The sequence below is a fragment of the Pinus tabuliformis genome, chromosome 8, assembly GCF_031772625.1.
Source record: "Pinus tabuliformis cultivar Carrire ecotype Pingquan chromosome 8, CPIR1, whole genome shotgun sequence".
Taxonomy (NCBI): domain Eukaryota; kingdom Viridiplantae; phylum Streptophyta; class Pinopsida; order Pinales; family Pinaceae; genus Pinus; species Pinus tabuliformis.
This window is the reverse complement of record NC_142294.1, coordinates 2,042,476,867-2,042,496,904: the sequence shown is the minus strand read 5'-3', so window position 1 is coordinate 2,042,496,904 and position 20,038 is coordinate 2,042,476,867.

The window sequence follows — 20,038 nt, the reverse complement described above, 5'->3', positions numbered from 1 at the left end:
AGAGATTCATAATTGCCTCTCATTACTTAGCATTTCTTTCCATCCCTTTAACCTAAAACATTGTTTCATGCTCAGCTATCTTGCTCCATTTTCCCTCACTGTTATTAAGGAAAAGCGCCAGTAGTTTTTCTCCTCGACTCCACGCCCAATGGTTCGAAACCCTTAGACTATGCTTTGCCTCTCTACTTGAATAATCAATTTTCCCACCAAAAACAAAACAAAAACCCTCTGAACTTGAGACCTAGCCTAAAATCCTTTTTAAACAAAGCTAAATCATAAAGAGAGAGCCCTCTCTGATTGCAGGTTGGCTAGAACCTGCAGTCCAAAGTTGGTTTGTGGTTACCTCAGCCGTATCCTTTTCCGGAGCTTAAGGACAACCTGAGTGATAACACTTCCATCCACACCTTGTTTTAGTTATCCACTTTGGTTGGATAATAGAAATGGCACAGAGCAGTGCTTTCACATCCTCATCCTTTCTAGAGAGTGCATCTGCAAAAACATTTTTCTTCTCTTTTTTGTAGATGATTTCAAAGTCATAAACCAACATCCTTTTCACCCATTTTTGTTGCTATTCTGAAGATAATGATTGTTCCAAAAAGTATTTAATACTATCATGATTTTTTTTTACGTTGACATGTATTCCCATTAGGTAAGGTCACCATTTCTTTAGTGCATGTAGTATTTCCAACATTTCCTTGTCATAATAGGTTTGTGTAAATAATTTCCTTTGATTGGATTACTTACAAAAGAAATGGGTCTTCCTTATTGCATTAAAACAACACAAATTCCATTTCCTAAAGCATCACATTCAACAGTAAATGTCTTTGATACCCATTTCCAGTGCACTTTTGGCTTGGATACCCATGATGATCCTTGAAAGGAAATTTTCCCAAAGAGGACAAGAAGCTTCATGATCTAGAGGCTCCCTGAACGACGAGTTGGAGGTTATCTCGTGATTGTTGTTTTTATTAGCATGTTTTTCCAGATAAGCCTTGGTTTTTTCATTCTATCGTCACCATCTCTTTGGTTAATCATATGCTTTCACTTGGTTTTTTTACCATTTCCTGAGGAACATCTGCGATGAATGGTCTTATTAGCTAGCCTCTTGACCTTTACATGTTTTGAGTATTTCCATCATGACCGGAACCAGTTGTTATCCTTTTATACCACTCGTTCCTCCAGAAGGAGTCATATTTAAGATCTTTTCTGACTCTCGAAAATGAAAAGATTGATGAGTAATTTTCTTTCCGAACTTGTAAAATTAAATGAAATGACGTCTACTCAGTATAATTTTAACCCTTTCCCAAACTGAGATAGACTATTGTATGAAAAAGGAATGCCTTGGTCAACATGTTCAAGAGGTTCTCTCAAATATTGTTTTCTACCTTTTCTAGTTCGAGAGACAAATCACAAAAAGGGACCTGATGGAGTTTCCTTTTCTGTTTCTTTTTCAAACTCTCTAAATATGAAAAATACACCAAGTTACTCTTCCGTCAGACTTGTAAAAAATGACGAAAGACTTGTCACCACGACGAGCCCGAGTTTCTCCTTCCTAGGACTTGTAAAACTTACTACGATGGATTCATTTAAAGGGTGAAATTATATGACAAGCATATGGTATCCTATTCAAACTTGTGTAAAAATAAAGAGATACCCACTAGTAATGGTGTGGAAAAAGTGAAAGTGAAGCATCTCTTGTATAGGCAAAACATCACTCTTGAACATGACACTCATCTATTTATCGTGTCAGGTTTGGGATATCCTCACTCAGTCACTTGTCCTTTCAGGTTTGGGTGATCCATTTTGCCTCTCATTTGACTATTCCACTTCACCATTATGACTCTTGGTCCTATATTGAGTCAAATGTTGCCACACTCTGAAGTCGTGTCACTTATATGTTCAAGAAAAGTCATATCTGCATTTCATTACTTATACATTGTCTGACCTTTGCTACAACCTTGGATTCTATTCATTTTATTCCACTTTATTCCTCGTTTCCTGTTGATGATGGGGGACTCATCATGGTCTTCCTTTGATGGGTCACTTCCTGTCGACTTCAACTCATTATCCAGGAATATGACTTACAGACTCCCTTTCAATACCTTAGATCTTGCATGCCTTAATGGAAATTTCTTCACATCCGACGACATGCTTTCATAATTGGCCTTCGATCGGATGATTCCATGAATGTTCGACATTAGCTTCATTTTCATACTCATCGATTGTATTGTTGTACCTTGAGGACCATTTTCATTATTGATGGTTTCTCTCATGCATGTTAATGGTCCACATCATTGGTCGGTAATTAGGTGGTTTTCTAGCATGTTCGACTTCGACACATTCACTCACATGTTAGAATTCGTAGTTTGATCGAGTTACAATGGAGCGCAAGACCCTGAGTCTTGTCTGATATGACTTAGGTTGCGTGGAGTTATGTATTATTTATGATTGTACACATGTTTCTTCTATATGGATGGTTTGTGACCATACTATGGGACTTTATATTTATGATGATGATCCTTCTATATCGGATGGTTGTGTCCATTCCTTGGATCTTAGATTTATAGATGATCATTTTCATTTGGATGGTTGCGCCCATACCATGGCTCTTTTCACATAGTCCTTACTATCCGGATGGTTACGTCCATACTGTGGATTCATGTTTTGATATCAGATATGTATCTGTATATTTGTCCTTGATTTGTAGGTCTCCTGATAGTGTTTGTTCTCGTCCTTGCAAAAGCTCGCAAAGCATCTCAACCATAACTCCCTGTTTTTCCTTCATGCTTTAGCGGGCATCTGTTACACAATATTTTCTCACACCTCTTGCACTTCCCTATGACATACCCTGAAGTGCCCGAAACATGACCATGATGCAATGTACTCATCTAGATATGTAGCTCGGATCCTCCCTAAAACATTGATGGAAAAATGCCTTAAGCTTCCCCTAAGAAAAGGACTCTAAAATCAGAATTTGATGATCATCGCTCCCCTGACACTGGGAACCCATGCTAGTCGCTAGTTGCACTATACTAGCCTCACAATTCCCACGCGCTTTTGGCTTAAATACCCATGATGATCCCTAAAAGGAAATTTTCCCAAAGAGGACAAGAAGCTTCATGATCTAGAGGCTTCCAAAACGATGAGCTGGAGGTTGTTCAGTGTGGATGAGGTCGAGTTCTCTCAACTTGGACCTTTGGTCTTATCCTTATGAGCTACCTCCTTGAGATGAGGGCCTTCTCCTATCTTTGGAGAGATCCTAACTCCCTTTCCCTGCCTATATATTAATCCTCTTCCATTCCCAAATGGTTGGTCTTTGGACATTTGCACCCTTATGTTGAGATTGTGCCTACATGCTACTCATTTGGCTTGGAGAAGGAGTGCTTAGAGAGCTTGAGCTTGGACTTGGACATTCACTCAAGGAGAGCTTATTGACATCAAGGCTTGGTTGTATGCTTCCTCCTCTATTCTATTAATATATACAACTTTTGTTTCATTTTCCATAAGTGTGTATGTGAATGCATCATTTATCTTAATGCTCCTTGATCTATTAAGTAGGTTACTTTTGATTATGCTATTTGTACTTGTATGCTTTGTTGTGTCTTGATCTCTTGTGGAGACATTCAAACGCTATGAACAGTAGGACCGAGCTCCTGGCATAAGTGATCCAAGGTCTTCAACAAAGGAGGATGTTATAGCATCAGAATGAGGTAGGCCATCTCCCTCTTCTCCTATTTTAATTGTGATCCAAGTGGCTCTAGAGACATACACAGGACAAAGAGGGCTTAGGGAAGCTCGAAAATCAAAGTGATCAAAACACTTTCAAACCAAGACCAAAGCGTATATCTCGTTGTCCTGATCGCGGTAGTGTGAATGGTTCATCAATCCAACCTCGTATGAGGGAGAACGAGCCAGTCAAAGTTCTAGTCAAAGTTGGACTGTGGGCCACGTTTAAGTGTCCTACAATTTGATTGATCTCGAGTCATGAAATCTAGCTCCTGAAAGTGGGTGAAATTGTGGCCTCATTAAATTGCCCAATAACCCTTAATTTCAAAATATTTAAAAATGACTATTATGGTAACAACATAAAATAAAATAAAATAAATATAAATGGGGTGGGGGGCCACCAACCCTGCCACCCCCCCAAACCAACATAAAAAATTGATTTAAAATTGGCTGATGGGCCATGACCCCCATCGGCTCCCAACCCTCCTCCCACAACCACATAACGATTAAGTTTAAATGTGGCTCGATGACCATCACCACGCCGAGCCCTCCAACCTCCACCACACCATATCAAACTTAATATGAGTATATATGGGGTTGGTGGGCCACCTCCGGTGGACCCATCCTACACCCCCAAAACATTTAAACAATAAGCCACATTAAGCAGGGCCAATGGAAGTTGAACCCACGGCTGGCAGGAGGGTTGGCCCCGCCCACATGGCATACCCCACGTTAAACCCATGTACCATGTACCAACGACCTATTCAAAAACATTACTCTGCCTTAATACCATCGGAACCTCAAACAAAATCGCTCCCAAATAAAACTTATATGAATATTTTTGGTGAGGCCATGATTTGATCCCCCGACCTTTGTGTTATTAATTTGGCCTCCTACCACAACGCCAAACCAAATTCATTGTAATGTCCGTCCGGAAAAATTTATATAAACCTCATTTTTCAGTGCACCCACAAGATGGAGGAACCAGGAGTGTGCACAGAAATTGAGGCATTCTTTAATTAATTTTTAATGCAGGGTGGAACCATGAACCTGAGAAAAACACAGGTGGAACAATGATTAGGCACAATTCTCAGGAGGGTGAAATTTTTGCAGTGTCTAAATTGGACAAATTTTCTGTCAATCTTACACCTCTCAGTGACACGAATCCAATGGCGCAGTTACTTTCCTAATCTGAGCAGCAGATTTGTAGAGGACCCGAAGGAGAGAATCTTTGAGGAATCTAGGGGGAATCTAAAAGATTCCTTAAGCCCCATATTTTCACTTTCTTAGAATTCAGAAATTTGACAGTCAATTTTTCACTATTCGACGCCACAAATCTGATGGTGCGTTCATATTTTCCATTTGACCATTTTATTTTTCGACCCCTTTTCTAAGTGGAGTGCAGGTGTCAGCATTCATGTGTGAGCAACCATTCCATGAGATTCGATGCCACGAGATTGATGGTACGGCCAACTTCAGCAATTTGACATCCTTTTCTTCAAATGGCACTTGGATGTGAGGTATATGCAGTGTGTTCATGTACTTCTTTTGCTATGCATTGTGCTGCACAAATCCCTGTTTGATGTTGATGAGGGATCTCATTTCTTACTTGTCTTCATGATTCCTGCTTGATGTGATGCAAAATCATTTGTGTGATGTACTTGTTGTCATGATTCATCATGTTTTATTTGAGATACCTTTGTTGTATGTTGATGGGATACTCATGTGTTTCCATGTATGATTGCATTGAAATCCCTTTTATTCCATGTTGGCGGGATGTTCATTATCATGCATGAGTTTGTATCATACTTATAGGAGTCCTTTTTCACTAAGAGTTCCTGTAGCGGAACATCTCTTGGAGCCACTCCTGTGTGAGGGTATTTTCCTTGTATGATAGCGACGTCACCTCTTATGTACATCATCACTATTGATAGCACTTAATGCAATGGCCTACACCATCTTGACATTGGGGCCCGAAGACGTAGTCCCTGCTGGACGAACTCCACTATTAATGGCTTATGTTTTCATGTGTTGATGAATGTCATGTTCCTCTTCTTTACAGCATGCAGATGTATTCATTTATGTTCTTTTAAAAATGTAGTTTAACACATCACAGAAGTAAAAGGTCTTGGAAGGGTCCTTCATCACACCCAGACCCGGATCAAGTGGTGTCAAAGCGGTCTTTGCATGGATTTCAATTGCAAGCGTGAAAAATGGAACGTGAAGCGACAGAGGATGATAAAGTGATGTACTAGACCATGCTAAAAATTTCCAAAAGGGTGAAAATAATGTATGAAACTCTATAGAAAGAGACAGAGGAAAAGGAGCGATTGTAACTTTAGTTGCAAGCCATGAAAGAGGCAATGGAAGAACTGAAGCACGACAACCAAAGTCTTCAAACAGATAACGCTGAATTGAATATGTGTCTACGTGAATAAAAAGAGGAGAAACATAGTTTGCTATGACAGCTGCAAGTAAAGGATGAGGCCTTGGAAAAGTTGCAGCGTGACCCATGTGAGGTAAAATGTAATTCTCTGAATTCATGTATCTGTCTTGATGATGATTTCACTGTTTTTGAAAATCATACCACATGAATTGGTGACAAACTATTGAAGAAAATGGGGTATGAAGGAAAAGTCTTGGGCATTGAGGGCCAAGGCATTGTCAACCCCATCAGAGTAGAAGAATTACCCCGTCGGGCAAGACTTGGGTATGTTAGAAAGGAAGTTGGGGAATGCGCCGAGACAGCTAGCGAACCACCAAAAATAGATGATGAGCAGCCCTCATTAGTTCTTTCCAAATCAACAGAGGAGGTAAAAGATGTTGATTTCCTTTCATTTTCATCTTCACATAGTATGATTTCTGTTGGAGATTTGGAGATCCCAATTACAGGGACAAACATCAGGCTCCTTACAAGGATGAGGCATGAGGAGGAAGAAAAGCTTGGTGTTAATAACCAAGGCATAACACAACCATTGGAGGTTGTGCGGAGACCCCCATTTGCAGGGTTGGGATACATCGAAGGAGAATGCTGGAAGGTGTCAGATTATTCCGAGACATCGTCGAAATCATTGAGGAAAGAGAATGATGGGAACACATTCCCATCATCCCATGGTAGTGCCCATTGCAGGGAAAGAGCTGAGGCAAGCTCTCATCACCATACTTAAACCAGAGACAGCAAGGAAAAGTATCACTAGTCTCGACATTCGAATGTTCATTTCGATTATAATCATGTTTTTAATGGTGAATGTAAAACATGGCATCAAAAAACATGTACCTTTTTGTGGATTACATAACCATACATTTTCTAAGTGTTGGAAAAGAATGGAAGTACACAAAAGGAGGAGGCATGAACCACCCTCTCAATAGCAGGTAAAGAAACATGTTAAGTAGATATGGAGGAAGAAGATGTATTGTAGTCATTGCAATAAAGGTGGCCATCAAAGAGCCACTTGTTGGAGGCTCCATCCAGAGCAGCACCTTAAAGACAAAGTGTTGATGCATGCACCAGATGAAACAATTGTTCAGCCAGTGAATGCGGCACAATGAGGTGACCCATTCACCTTGATAAGTGAAAAATTGTTTCTAGATATGCTAGTGTTTCATGGTCATACTTTTGTAGATCATTTGTTGCATTTTAAAATGTAAAAGTGATGATGTGTTTTCCATCACTTGTTAAGCAACAATGATGTCTGGTCTTATTTTGAGTTGCATGATAAATTGTGGAGGTGATGTTGTGTTTCTATCACTTGTGTTGGCCTTATTTTTGTAAATCATGTGTTGTAGTGATGATGAGTTTTCCATCACTTTTTGAAGCAACCATGATATGTTGGCCTAGTTTTCATAGGTGGGGTATTGTGTCCATCTTGATGTAAACTTGACCACCGAGTATGTGTTATAAACTTGTGGCAAGTGTGGGACGCTTGGGTCATTAGTTGGTCATGAAAGTCAAGCAAGTAATTTGAAAAACAATGTACTACAGGTCGCAAAGGTTATAGGTGTCGGTTCATTGCTTAAGGCTCCGAAGAACAAAGGTGAAGGAGATGGAAGCGAGGCCTTTCAGGACGCTTGTGATGCAGACAAGGTACAAAGAAGTTGTAGGTTATTTTTTCATGCTTTTGGAGTACCAAAGTCTCCTCAGTGGGGAGGATTGATCCAAGTGGCTCTAGAGAAACACACAGGACAAAGAGGGCTTAGGGAAGCTCGAAAATCAAAGTGATCAGAACACTTTTGAACCAAGACCAAAGTGTAGATCTCATCGTCTTGATCACGACGGTGTGAATGGTTTGTCAATCCGAGCTCATATGAGGGAGAACAAGTGAGTCAAATTTCTAGTCAAAGTTGGACTATGGGCCATGCTTAAGTGTCCTACAATCTGAAAGATCCTGGGACATAAAATCTAGCTCTGGAAAGCAGGCAAAATTGTCGCCTCATTAAATTGCCCAATAACCCTTAATTTCAAAATATTAAAAAATGACTATTATTGGAACAAAATAAAAAATTATATATAAATGGGGTGGTGGGCCACCAACCACCTCACTCCCCAACCACCATAAAAAATTGGTTTAAAATTGGTTGACGGTCCATTATCCCGTTAGACCCCAACGCTCCTCCCGCAACCCCATAACGATTAATTTTAAATGTGGCTCAGCAGCCATCACCCCGTGGAGCCCTCCAATATCCACCGCACCATATCTAAATTAATATGACTATATATGGGGTGGGTGGGCCACCTCTGGTGGACCCGACCCACACCCCCAAAACCTTTAAACAACACGCCACAATAAATGGGGTCGGTGGGAGTTGAACCCATGGCTGACGAGAGGGTCGACCCCACCCACGCGGTAGCCCCACATTAAACCCATAACCCATGTACCATGTAACATGTACCAACAGCCCATTCAAAAACAGCGCTCTACCTTAATACCAATGGAACCTCAAAAAAAAATGCTCCCAAATAAAAGTTATACGCTTATTTTTGGTGAGGTAGGGATTTGATCCCCCGACCTTCGCGTTATTAATTTGGCCTACTACCACAACACCAAACCAACTTCATTGTAATGTCCGTCTGGAAAAATTTATATAAACCTCATTTTTCAGTGCACCCACCAGGATGGAGGAACCAGGAGAATGCATGGAAATTGAGGCATTCCTTAATTAATTTTTAATGCAGGGTGGAACAATGAACCTGAGAAAAACATAGGCAGAACCATGATTGGGCGAAATTCTCAGGAGGGTGAAATTTTTGCAGTGTCCAAATTATACAAATTTTATGTCAATCTTACACCTCTCAGTAACACGAACCCGATGGCGCAGTCAGTTTCCTGATCTGAGCATCAAATTTGCAGAGGACCCAGAGGAGGGAATCTTTGGGAAATCTAGGGGGAATCCAAAATATTCTTAAGCCCCAAATTTTCACTTTCTCGGAATTCAGAAATTTGAAAGTTGATTTTGCACTACTTGACGCCACAAATTTGATGGTGCATTCATATTTTCCATTTGACCATTCTTTTTTTTAGCCACTTTTCTAAGTGGACTGCAGGTGTTAGCATTCATGTGCGAGCAACCATTCCATGAGATACGACGCCGTGAGATTTATGGTATGGCCAACTTCAACAGTTTGACATCCTTTTCTTTAGATGGCCCCTGGATGTGAGGTATATGTAGCGTGTTCATGTACTTCTTTTGCTATGCATTATGCTACACAGATCCCTATTTGATGTTGATGTGGGATCTTGTTTCTTACTTGTCTTCATGATTCCTGCTTTATGTGATGCGAAATCATTTGTGTGATGTACTTGTTGTCATGATGCGTCATGTTTTATTTGAGATCCCTTTGCTGTATGTTGATGGGATACTCATGTGTCACCATGTATGATTGCATTGAAATCTCTTTTATGTCATGTTGGCGGGATGTTCATTATCATGCAGGAGTTTGTGTCATACTAATAGGGGTCATTTTTGACTGAGAGTTCCTGTAGCGGAACATCTCTTGGAGCCACTCCTGCATGAGGTAATTTTCCTTGTATGATAGCGACGTCACCTCTTATGTACATCATCACTATTGAAAACACTTAATGCAACGGCCTACACCATCTTGACATCAGGGCCTAGAGAGGTAGTTCCTCCTGGATGAATTTTGTTATCAACAACTTATGTTTTCATGTGTTGATGAATGTCATGTTCCTCTTCTTTACAACATGCAGACGTATTCATTTATGTTCTTTTAAAAATACAATTTAACACATCACAGAAGTAAATGGTCTTGGAAGGGTCCTTTGTCACACCTAGACTCAAATCATATTGTAACTTAGGAAAGTGTCTAGTAGATTGCCACATAGGTTACTAGTCCCACTCATTGGGCTAGAGGGATTGTCTCTATCCATAGAGATGTTTGCCTAGAAAACACTAAAACCGGTGCTTGGCACATTGCCTCTTTAATATGTTTAAAGGCCTTTGTTGCTTCTCGAGTCCAAGAAAATGAATCTTTTTTCAGTAACGATTTTGGAGGTGTTGTTATTCTCCCATAATTCTTAACAAAGTTGTGATAATACCTTGTCAACCTGAGAAATCCTCGAATATTATTTACGGTTGTGGGGATTTTCCATTCCTTAACAACTTTAATTTTGTTAGGGTCTATGTTAACACCCTCATGAGATGTAATATGATGCAAATAATCCACCCCCTATACTCCAAAGAAACATTTGGAGGCTTTTGCATATAATTAATTCTCTTCCAATAGTTTGAGGACCCTATCAACATGTTGAACATGATCCTTCAAACGATGGTTATGTTAGAGTCGGTCTGGTCAGCCCTCCGTCAGAGATCAAAACTCTTTGTGCATTTCAATTTTAGGTGTCTTGCTCCATTCACTCAGCTGCATTTTGCTAGGGGAATGCCATGATCTGACGGAGAAAGTCATGCTAATCATTTTCCTTCATGTCTGGCTCCTGTTGGCTCAGGTCTTTTGTCAACAATCACCAAAGTCCATGACAGTCAAGGTCTGGTCCTTTACAGGACAGAGTCATTTTCTATGTTTTGGGTCTAGGAATTCATCAATTTGGTCTTTGCAACATGTCCAGTAAAGCCATGCAGGCCAGAGGGAGGCCCTTACATAGCTATGGTTCAGAGAGCTTCATCGTCACGTGGATAGACTTCGACTCTTCTTCAAAACTCTGTTTTGAAGAAAAGTCAAACAAGGTCATTTATGACAAAATTTTCCAAAAATCGCCAGTTGACTTTTTTAGATACAGTCATGGTTTCCATGGCCAAATGCCTTGTCATACAGTCCCTACAAAGATGTGCTGAAAATTTCATCATTTGAGCCAAAATGTCAAAGGGAAAGTGAAAATCAGTGTGTTCTAAAGTCAATGAAAAAGTGCAAAACACAACATTAGAAAAATGGGTTTTCAAGGAAGCAAAAATTAAACCCATCTCTTCTAAGCCTATATATACTTGTTTTTGCCCAAATCAAAGGCATTGTGCTCTTGCAAGACTTGGAGAAGGCATTGCAAAGGTGTGAGTGTGAGGTTGGAGAGTTTGAGTGAGTGGGAGCAGGTTTTAGAGCACGCGCGCACATACCCAGGAGCACGGCGCACTCACCGGGCGCGATGCACACGCAGCCAGCCCGTCGTTGAAGCTTTATACAGGTGCGGCGCATACCCAGCGTGTGGCGCACTAGGAATTGCGCGCAACGTACACAATCCAGTGGCCGAAAGACATTGCGAAAGCACTCCAAATTTCGGTGAACACCATCAATTCAAGAGGTAGGCCTTATGACATCACCGGTTCATCAATTTTGTCAATGATATGGTGTTCATAAGATGTTTGAATGTCACACAAAAATATAAGGTCAAACATAAGAAAATCACTAAGAAAACGATGGCTGGGGTTGCAAAATTGTGTTGTTAGTGCCAAGGTTTCACTCCACTCACCTTTTTCCCCTCACCTCTCATTTTTCCCATCTCCCCTTGATCATTTTTCCTAAAACCCCACCCTAAATCACTATCATAACCCTCTCCCTATTCCTCCACTATTTGGTCAACTCAAAGTCACCACAAGACCAACTCATTGTGCAAGCCAAACTGTGGGAGAGGGGTGCATGGTCGAAGAGTCGAAGAGTCAAAAGATTAGGAGTGACTTAGGGTGATTTCAAGGTGCGTGACGCACACACCAAGGAGCATGGCCCACACAGAGCCCGTCCACTTTGTAAATCCGCCACTGGCACGGCGCACTCAGAGCGCGCGGCACACTGGGCATTGCGCACAACGCACAGAGATATAAAGCCCAGAAACCAATCAATTGCCTAAAAATTTTTGGATGCTCACCAAATTTGAAAGGTAGGCCACCTACCTCCATTCTAGCATCAAACTTGAAAGGAATAGCGTGGTTGTAGGGTATAAATCAAATGCAAACATTTTTATAAAGGCAACAAAAGAAGACACAAAGAAAACATAATCCTAGGGTTTGTGCTATAGTAACAGTGCTACCAAGGTGTTTCAAACCCTACCCCATCAACACTATACCTAAAATACTCCCAAAACCCTGACAAATTTCTCCCTTTAACCCCTATTCCCATTTCATCATTCCCCTCCTAATACTCCCTGTTTTATTGTCCCCTTGGTGGCAGATTTTCACAGCAACTACCAGCTTCATTGGAATTCAAGGGCAACATAAAACTCAGGGTACAAACAGCAGTAATGGCATCCAAAGTTTCATCAGAATATGAGGAGGAGACCCACGGTGACGCAGCTTCGGGAGAAAGTGCCCAAAGGAGACATCACCGAAGTGGCAGACATCTTAGAGATGAGCCAAACACCCTCACCGAGTTGTAGGCATGCCCTCTTGCTATGTCTTATTTCCAGCACTTTGCATGTTTTGATTTTTGTCAGAGGGTGGCAAATGTCAGAGTTCATCATGAGTTGGCCCATCTTTTTTCACTTCACCTACATGGGGGACAATCTATCTTAGCTGGGGTCACTTTCACATTGACACCCGAGACCATATCAGTGGCAACAGGCATAACAAACATTGGAGAGCAGTGGCACAAGAAGAAGAAGGTAAAAAGGCATCATTATGAGCCTTACATCAAAGACAGCTATTTGAGCCACCTCACGAGAGTTTTTCCATTTAGATTTCTGAAAGATGAGTATGCCCCGCTCATGAAATTGATCATGAAGTACTTTAGTTGTGAGGGGAGGTTTTCTCGCCTTTATGCCTATCACATCAGGTTGCTCATGCACTTTACCAGGGTGCGGATGATGAGACTCCCATTTTTCATTTGCGGGAACATAGAGAGGATGAGAAATTTTATGCAGCACAAGACCCCTCGACAACAGCTCAACAGTGTTTATCACTTTGTCCTTATCCGGATTTTGGTGGACCATCAGTTGGGATTGTAGGGTATTGCTTGGGAGGACTTCATTTCCCGTGACTTCTTCAGCACTCCACGGGTAGTATCAGAGGCAGAGCATGAGGTAGGTGGTCCTTCACATCAGTATGAGCACCATGAGACTGCTACCATACCAATATACATCACCTATCAGAAAGGCAGTAAACCTTTGTTTGTAGCAGCAAAGCGAGTGTTATCTCCACATGGGGTGGAAGGGGCCTCGCTTTCGACGTCAGCATCAAAGGAGCCAGTGCATGATGAGGGGCCTTTAGGTGAGCCATCAGGTGAATGAGAGACAAAATTCGTTCTCCTTTAGGATGATGAGACAGATGCAGAACCTACAAATGCAGAGCTTGGAGAGATCATTTAGGTGCAGCAATTGGTGATTGAGAACTTATCCCTTGACTTGGAGAGGGCTAAGTGGAACATGAAATATTTGGAGCAGAGGAACAAACAACTTTAGGATCGGCTAGCTGAGATAGAGTTGCAACTGATCAAGGGAAACTGGCAACACATCATGGCAGCACAAGGTAGACCTATGGAGCAAAGAGATGAGGACCGGGAGTATGTTTTAGAGAAAGTGAACGTCCACTTGGAGTAGTGGTTGGATAAGGCTAATAGGGAAAAAGACATGCTGAGGCGCATGACTCACCACTACATGGCCCGAAACATGAGCTCCAAAACAAGAATCAGGAGCCTAAAGGCGAAATTGAGCAAAGCAAAAAAGGAGGCAAAGGAGCAAGATCGGCTTCGAATCTTGGCTGAGGCTTCCTTAGCACAACATAGCACTTCATAGGGAACATCCAGCCCAAATTTCAAAAAATTTGGGGAAATTTTTGTCACTTGGTAATTTTTTGGGTAAAAAACAAGGATTTCCTCCCTGTGCGCTGCGCCACTGGCGCAACGCTAAAATTATAGGGCTCCAAACAAGGAATGGTTTGCAGATTTAGATTCAGCATGGAAAATTATGACTACTGGTGTCTGGGCAGGAGATTTGGGCAAAATTTGGGTCTCCTAAAGGTCAAAAAACACCCAAAAATGGCCTCTCTGCCACTTTTTTGACACACAGAAAGTAGTCTTGAGAGAATGGAGATTTGGAGGGGCAAATGAGCACCAAATTTGAAAATTCTAGTTGGGTTGGAAAGTAGACAGGACAGGCTTTCCAGAAAGCCTACTTGGGCACATTTTGGACACCTACAAGTGCCCCAAAATAGGCCCCAAAGTAGCGCGACGCACAGAGAAAATGGCGCGGCGCACAAAGGAAAAAATTGCCAATTTGCTTCGTGAAATTTCGGGTCGCGACTTCTCCAAGTGGGCCCACTCATCTACACTTCGGTTTTTTGGCACCAAAGGTGGCATTTAAATAGTTTTTTCTCTAGATTGGCTTCATTCCAAGTGGTGAAGGAAGGAAATCGGTCACCCAAAGCCAAATGTCATGTTTGCAACGCTGCACCTATAGCTGATGGTTGGCTCTCCATCTCCATTTCGTAATGATTCGAGTAACTCCCCAACCCTTGGGTGTTCTATCTCTTCCTCACATATTCTATATATTGTATGCAATTTATTTGCAAAGGGTTGGTTGGCTTGTAACTTTTGGGAGATTGTGGGAAGAAACTTTGTTTCTTTACTGTGTATTTTTGACAGAGAATTAATGAAAGGCAGCAGCTCTGTTTCATGAGATTCTTGTGGTTGTGAGTGTAACAAATGTGTCTCTTATGTTTTCATATGTATTTCGTTATGTTTCATAATTCAATTCATGTTCATTTCCAGTGAAATTTTCTGAGTGAGATTAGGTAGAATTCAATTTTATTGCTCTGCCTGTGGGAAAATTTCATGTTCAGTGTTATTCTTCTGTTGAAAAGGATTCATGTCACTATGCCCTTTTCACTTTCTTCAGCAATCTATTCATGTCACAGTACCTCAAAATAAATTTTTACATTTCCCGCCTACCTTGCCTCACAGAATAATCTGTGCCTTTGTATTAAATTCTCTGTTCTTTGCTGACCGTTGGTCCCATACCATCCCAGAAGCTCGGTCATTCATGAAAATTGTTTCCCGAATCCCTATTCACTTACTAGCCTAAGGTAAATATTTCATTGTAAGTCATCTCAGACTGTTTTCGATTATCTATTCACTGAGCATGACTCGGAGAGAGCCCTCTCCTGCTCTAGTAGGGCTAGCTACCAGACTGAGCGTGGTTTGTGGTTACCCTAATTTTTGCCTTCCTTCAGCCGATGGCAGATTTAGGTGCTAATAGGTTGTAGACTATTATATCATCAAAAAATACTAAGAAAATTTTTCTAACGAAGGTTTTGAAAACAAAATTCATCAAACCTTGAAATGTGGAAGGTGCATTAGTAAGGCCAAAAGGCATGACCAAAAATTCATAATGAACTTCATGATTTATGAATGTTATTTTCAAATTTCTTCAGTTTTGATTCTAATTTGATGATATCTCGAATGAAAATTAAACTTGGTGAAGTAAATTGTTGTAATTCATCCAATAATTCATCAATGACAAGAATGGAAAATTTATCTTTAATAGCGAGCTTGTTGAGCTCCCTATAATCTGAACACATAAGCCATGATCCATCCTTCTTGTGCACCAATACCATTGGAGTAGAGAAATAACTTTGACTAGGTTGAATTATACCTACCTCTAACATTTCTGCAACCATACATTCAATTCCACTCTTTTGGGCATAAGGATATCTATAAGGCCTAATGTTTGGAGGAAGTCTTCTTGGATTCAAGTGAATAGCATGATAATGATCATGAATAGGTGGGAGGCCTTTGGGTGTCTCAAACACCTTGGAATGATTTTCCAAGACCTTTTTGGAGATTTGGAGAAATAGATGATTTCGATGTTTTAACCTCTAGTGAGCATAATTGTGCAATTATGCCCCACTTTTCTTTCTTTAGAAGATTTTTCATGCCATTAGAGATGATTATCTTCCCTGGTTTCCTTGCGATACCCCTTAATTCAACTTCCTTTCCTTCCCAAAAAAATTCAAGAAATATTCTTGAAAATTGAAAGTTATCGTCTCTAAAGATTGTAACCATTGCACTCCTACTACAACATCAACACCACCCATTGGAATGGAAAACATTGGGCTATTCAATACATATTTCCCCATAGTTAGCTTGATATTGTCACACTTTCCATTGAAATTTATACTTCATCCATTTACAACCATCACTTGACATTCTAGTGTTGGATATAGGAAGCAATTAATTTCCTTGTCTATCTTACAATGAATAATATTATAAGTTCTACCAGAATAAATCATCACTATTACATTTTTCTTCTTGATATATACTTCTATCTTGATATTTTTAGGAGTGGTAATTCTTGCTAATGCATTACAAGATATATTCATATTTATTTCCTTTTTCTCTGGGGTTAGTTTTTTGTGTATATCCTCCTATTTTGATGTTTCTTGTTCCTTTTCTTCCTCTTCTTCACAATCTATGTAGAATAATTTCTTCTCAGAAAACTTATTACCTTTACTGTATTTTCTATCACAACTGTAAAAATCCATTTTTCTCTTTTTTCCCTCTAATTTTGTGGTGTCGACCTTGTAGGTTGTGAAAGACTAGGAGCAACAACACTTCCATCTTTATAGTTGTGAGTGGTAGAATTCTTTGTTACCATAATTTCTCTTTCAACTTTTCTTGGTACCCTGAATGCCTTCTCTAATGAATCAAGTTCCCAAAGGTGAACCTTATGTTGGATGTTATCTTTTAAAGTTCCTATGAAGACATAAATCCTATGCTCCTATGGAATATTAGTTACCCTAATATTCAATTTTTGAAAGTCTTCAATGTGCTCTTCCAATAAACCCTTTTGTTTACATTTTATCAATTAACTAAAGAAGGCGTTTCTCTTTGTATCTTCATAATGTGTTGTCATTTCCTGCGTAAAAATTGACCAACTGACAAGTGGTTTATGAGAACAAAGCCATACATACCATACAAACTGATTGAGTTCTAAATATACAGATGCAATATGTACCTTTTGTGGGGGTCGCACATCTTGTAGATAAAAAAATTGCTCCATCTATAGTGTCCATGTTATCGCATCATTTCCATCAAACATACTCATATCTATATTGGAATTTGGTGGTTCGTAAACCCCACATTGGAGTCTCTAAAATCATAATTCATATTCCTTTTTTCCTCATCATGTTTTTCATGGATTATCTTGTCGCCACTGGGAAACATTTCTTGTACCAACTTTGTCAAACCTTCCATGTCTACTTTTAAACCATTAATGTCTCATTTTAAACCATCCATGTCCCTTTTTAGTTAATCTTTCGTTACTCCTTGTGAGAGCATAAATTGTTGCACTTGGTCCCGTAATTTTTATATATCATCTTACAATTATTCCCCTTCATGCATCACAGTAGATATTTCATAGGGCTTAATGCGTGTAGAATTATTTTTCTTTGGAGGATAGCCCAATACTTATATATATGCTTAAATATGCCCTTGGAATCACTTCAAACTGATTTTCAAACAATAGTTATGTAATTTTTAAAAAACATTACATACCTTTTTCTTGCTTTTAGGATCTCGATTTTGAAACAGTTGTAACTCTACAATTTACAATATCCAAGTTTTGAAATTTATTACTATGTTATCCATCTAAATATTCTTTCTAATCCCACAAGTCTGACCAAGATTGGATTCTTCAAAAAAGAGTTATGCCAAACCTCCCATGATGACCTAATTATGGACCAGTTCGGTAGAGAGAAGTTGTATGGGTTGCCACGTATGATTGTTTCCACCTTCAACCCTAAAATTGATACACAAAAACTACATTCCATTTGATTTCAGCCAATATTTAAATTATTGAAATATGATTCCTAAAATGAAATTTAAGATGATTTTGCCTAGGTGTCCTCTTTGACACTAAATTCTGTAGCCTGCAAAAACCCTAGCTTCCTCAGATCATATCTTCGAAAATATAGTGAACCAACATCTGAATTTTTTATATGAATTTCACCATGATTTCAACCCCATGTGGTAAAATTTTCATCTTTTGAAGCCTTGCATAAAAATAGTTATAACAAAACTGCCAAGATGACCTATTTGAAGAAGCAAAACCCTAGAATCCAAAGCTCTGATACCAAATGTTATCTAACCAGCTCACAAAATATAGATCAACAACTTAAAAAGTATCCTCTTTGAGGGGGAAATCTATTTTACATTATATAAATTAATAATTCTTGGATGATACAAGTGACAAGACCTCCTTTATATATATAGGAGTCTAAGGGATCATAATATAATTAGAGCCTACAAAACAATAATAATGTAAGGTCACAACAATAACAATAGTGGGCTTCTATGGGCGACAACAATAACAATATGGGGGCTACATGGGCACAACAATAATAATAAGGGATATACACTAGTATTATAGGGACCTAACAGTCTTTTTATGCCACTTTATGTGAGAGATTTGTATTTTGTCACATTGAAGGAGAGATTTTATGAGTGAGAGTTCTTATAGAAGAACGCCTCTTGGGAGAGAGATATGCCACTCTAGTTAAGGGAGTTCTTCCTTGTATTGATAAAGATTGCATCATGTACTCATCATCTTCTTGCAACAATGAATGAAGCGGCCTCCCCACTCTTGACACCAGGCCCATAGACATAACCCACACCGGATAAACTCCATTATCAACCTGTGTGTGCACTTTCATTTTATGGTTGTTGTTATGTTTCCTCTTCTTTAAAGTACGAACATGAGGTTTTTCATACTCTTTCATATGAATTTCACTAACATCATAGAAGTAAAAGATATTGGTTAGTTCTAGTAGTTGAGAGAATGTGAATAAACTACACCCTTGACACATTATGGATGTGGTTGTTGTACCTCAAGAAACCAATTTCCTGGTTGTGTAGAAATTGTGCTTAAGGCATTAATGTTTATAATTATTGTCACTTGCTTGTGACTTAATTGTATGTTGTATTCTCAAATGAAGGATCCAGAAGACTTGGTTTTAAACCCTCAATACTTAGGTGACATGAAAATCTCAGAATTCCATTTGATTGCTGAATACAAATGATGGATGAAGAAAGCTTGAAGAAGTCATAGGCAATATGTTGTTTTACATATAATCTACTATCTGTGAAACTTGGAGAAGTTAAAGATAATATGTTTTCTTACACAGAAACTACTATCTGTAACTTAGAAGAATTGTAGAGGTGGGAACTTCAAGTATAGGAGTGCTCTTTTAAGGGATTTTAACTTCATTTACGTAAGCAAATAAAGACCTGCAACTTCATTACCATACTTAAAGGAAGAAAAAAATTGATGACACATAACAGAGAAGTCACAAAATCATACCCAACAATGTATGGAAAACTTTTGATTCTTTCATTAATCAACAGTTGTATCAGGAATACAGTGGCCTAGTCTTCAGGTTCTCCAAAGTTCGAACCCCTTTTTTCTATAATCTTTCCTCTTTATACATCATAGGATAATTAATAACCACCCAAAACTATCAAACTACCTAACTATCCTCTAACTGGTTTGAAGTAAAGATCATTACAAAATATTACATTTGAGGGTAAAAACACCTCATTCATTTCAAGAAAACAAGATAATAAGAAGTAATAGAAATCAGATAATGATGGGATTTTTCTGCTCACTATTAGAATCTATAGCTTGAGTCTGTGGTTATGCTGATGTAACTTTGTGTTTCTCTATCATCCATTAATGGGGTATGAATGATTGAGGAAGAATGTACTTGCTTAGTCATGGCATCTGTTGGGTGACATGGGCAATTAACAGATGAAAGTGGTGGAAGATGTGGAATGAGTGACGTGGGGCGAAAAGATTTGGGAGCTCACCACGTGGTAAAGAATGTACAGGAGCTTCAACAAGGTTGACTCCCGCAGTAATTGCAG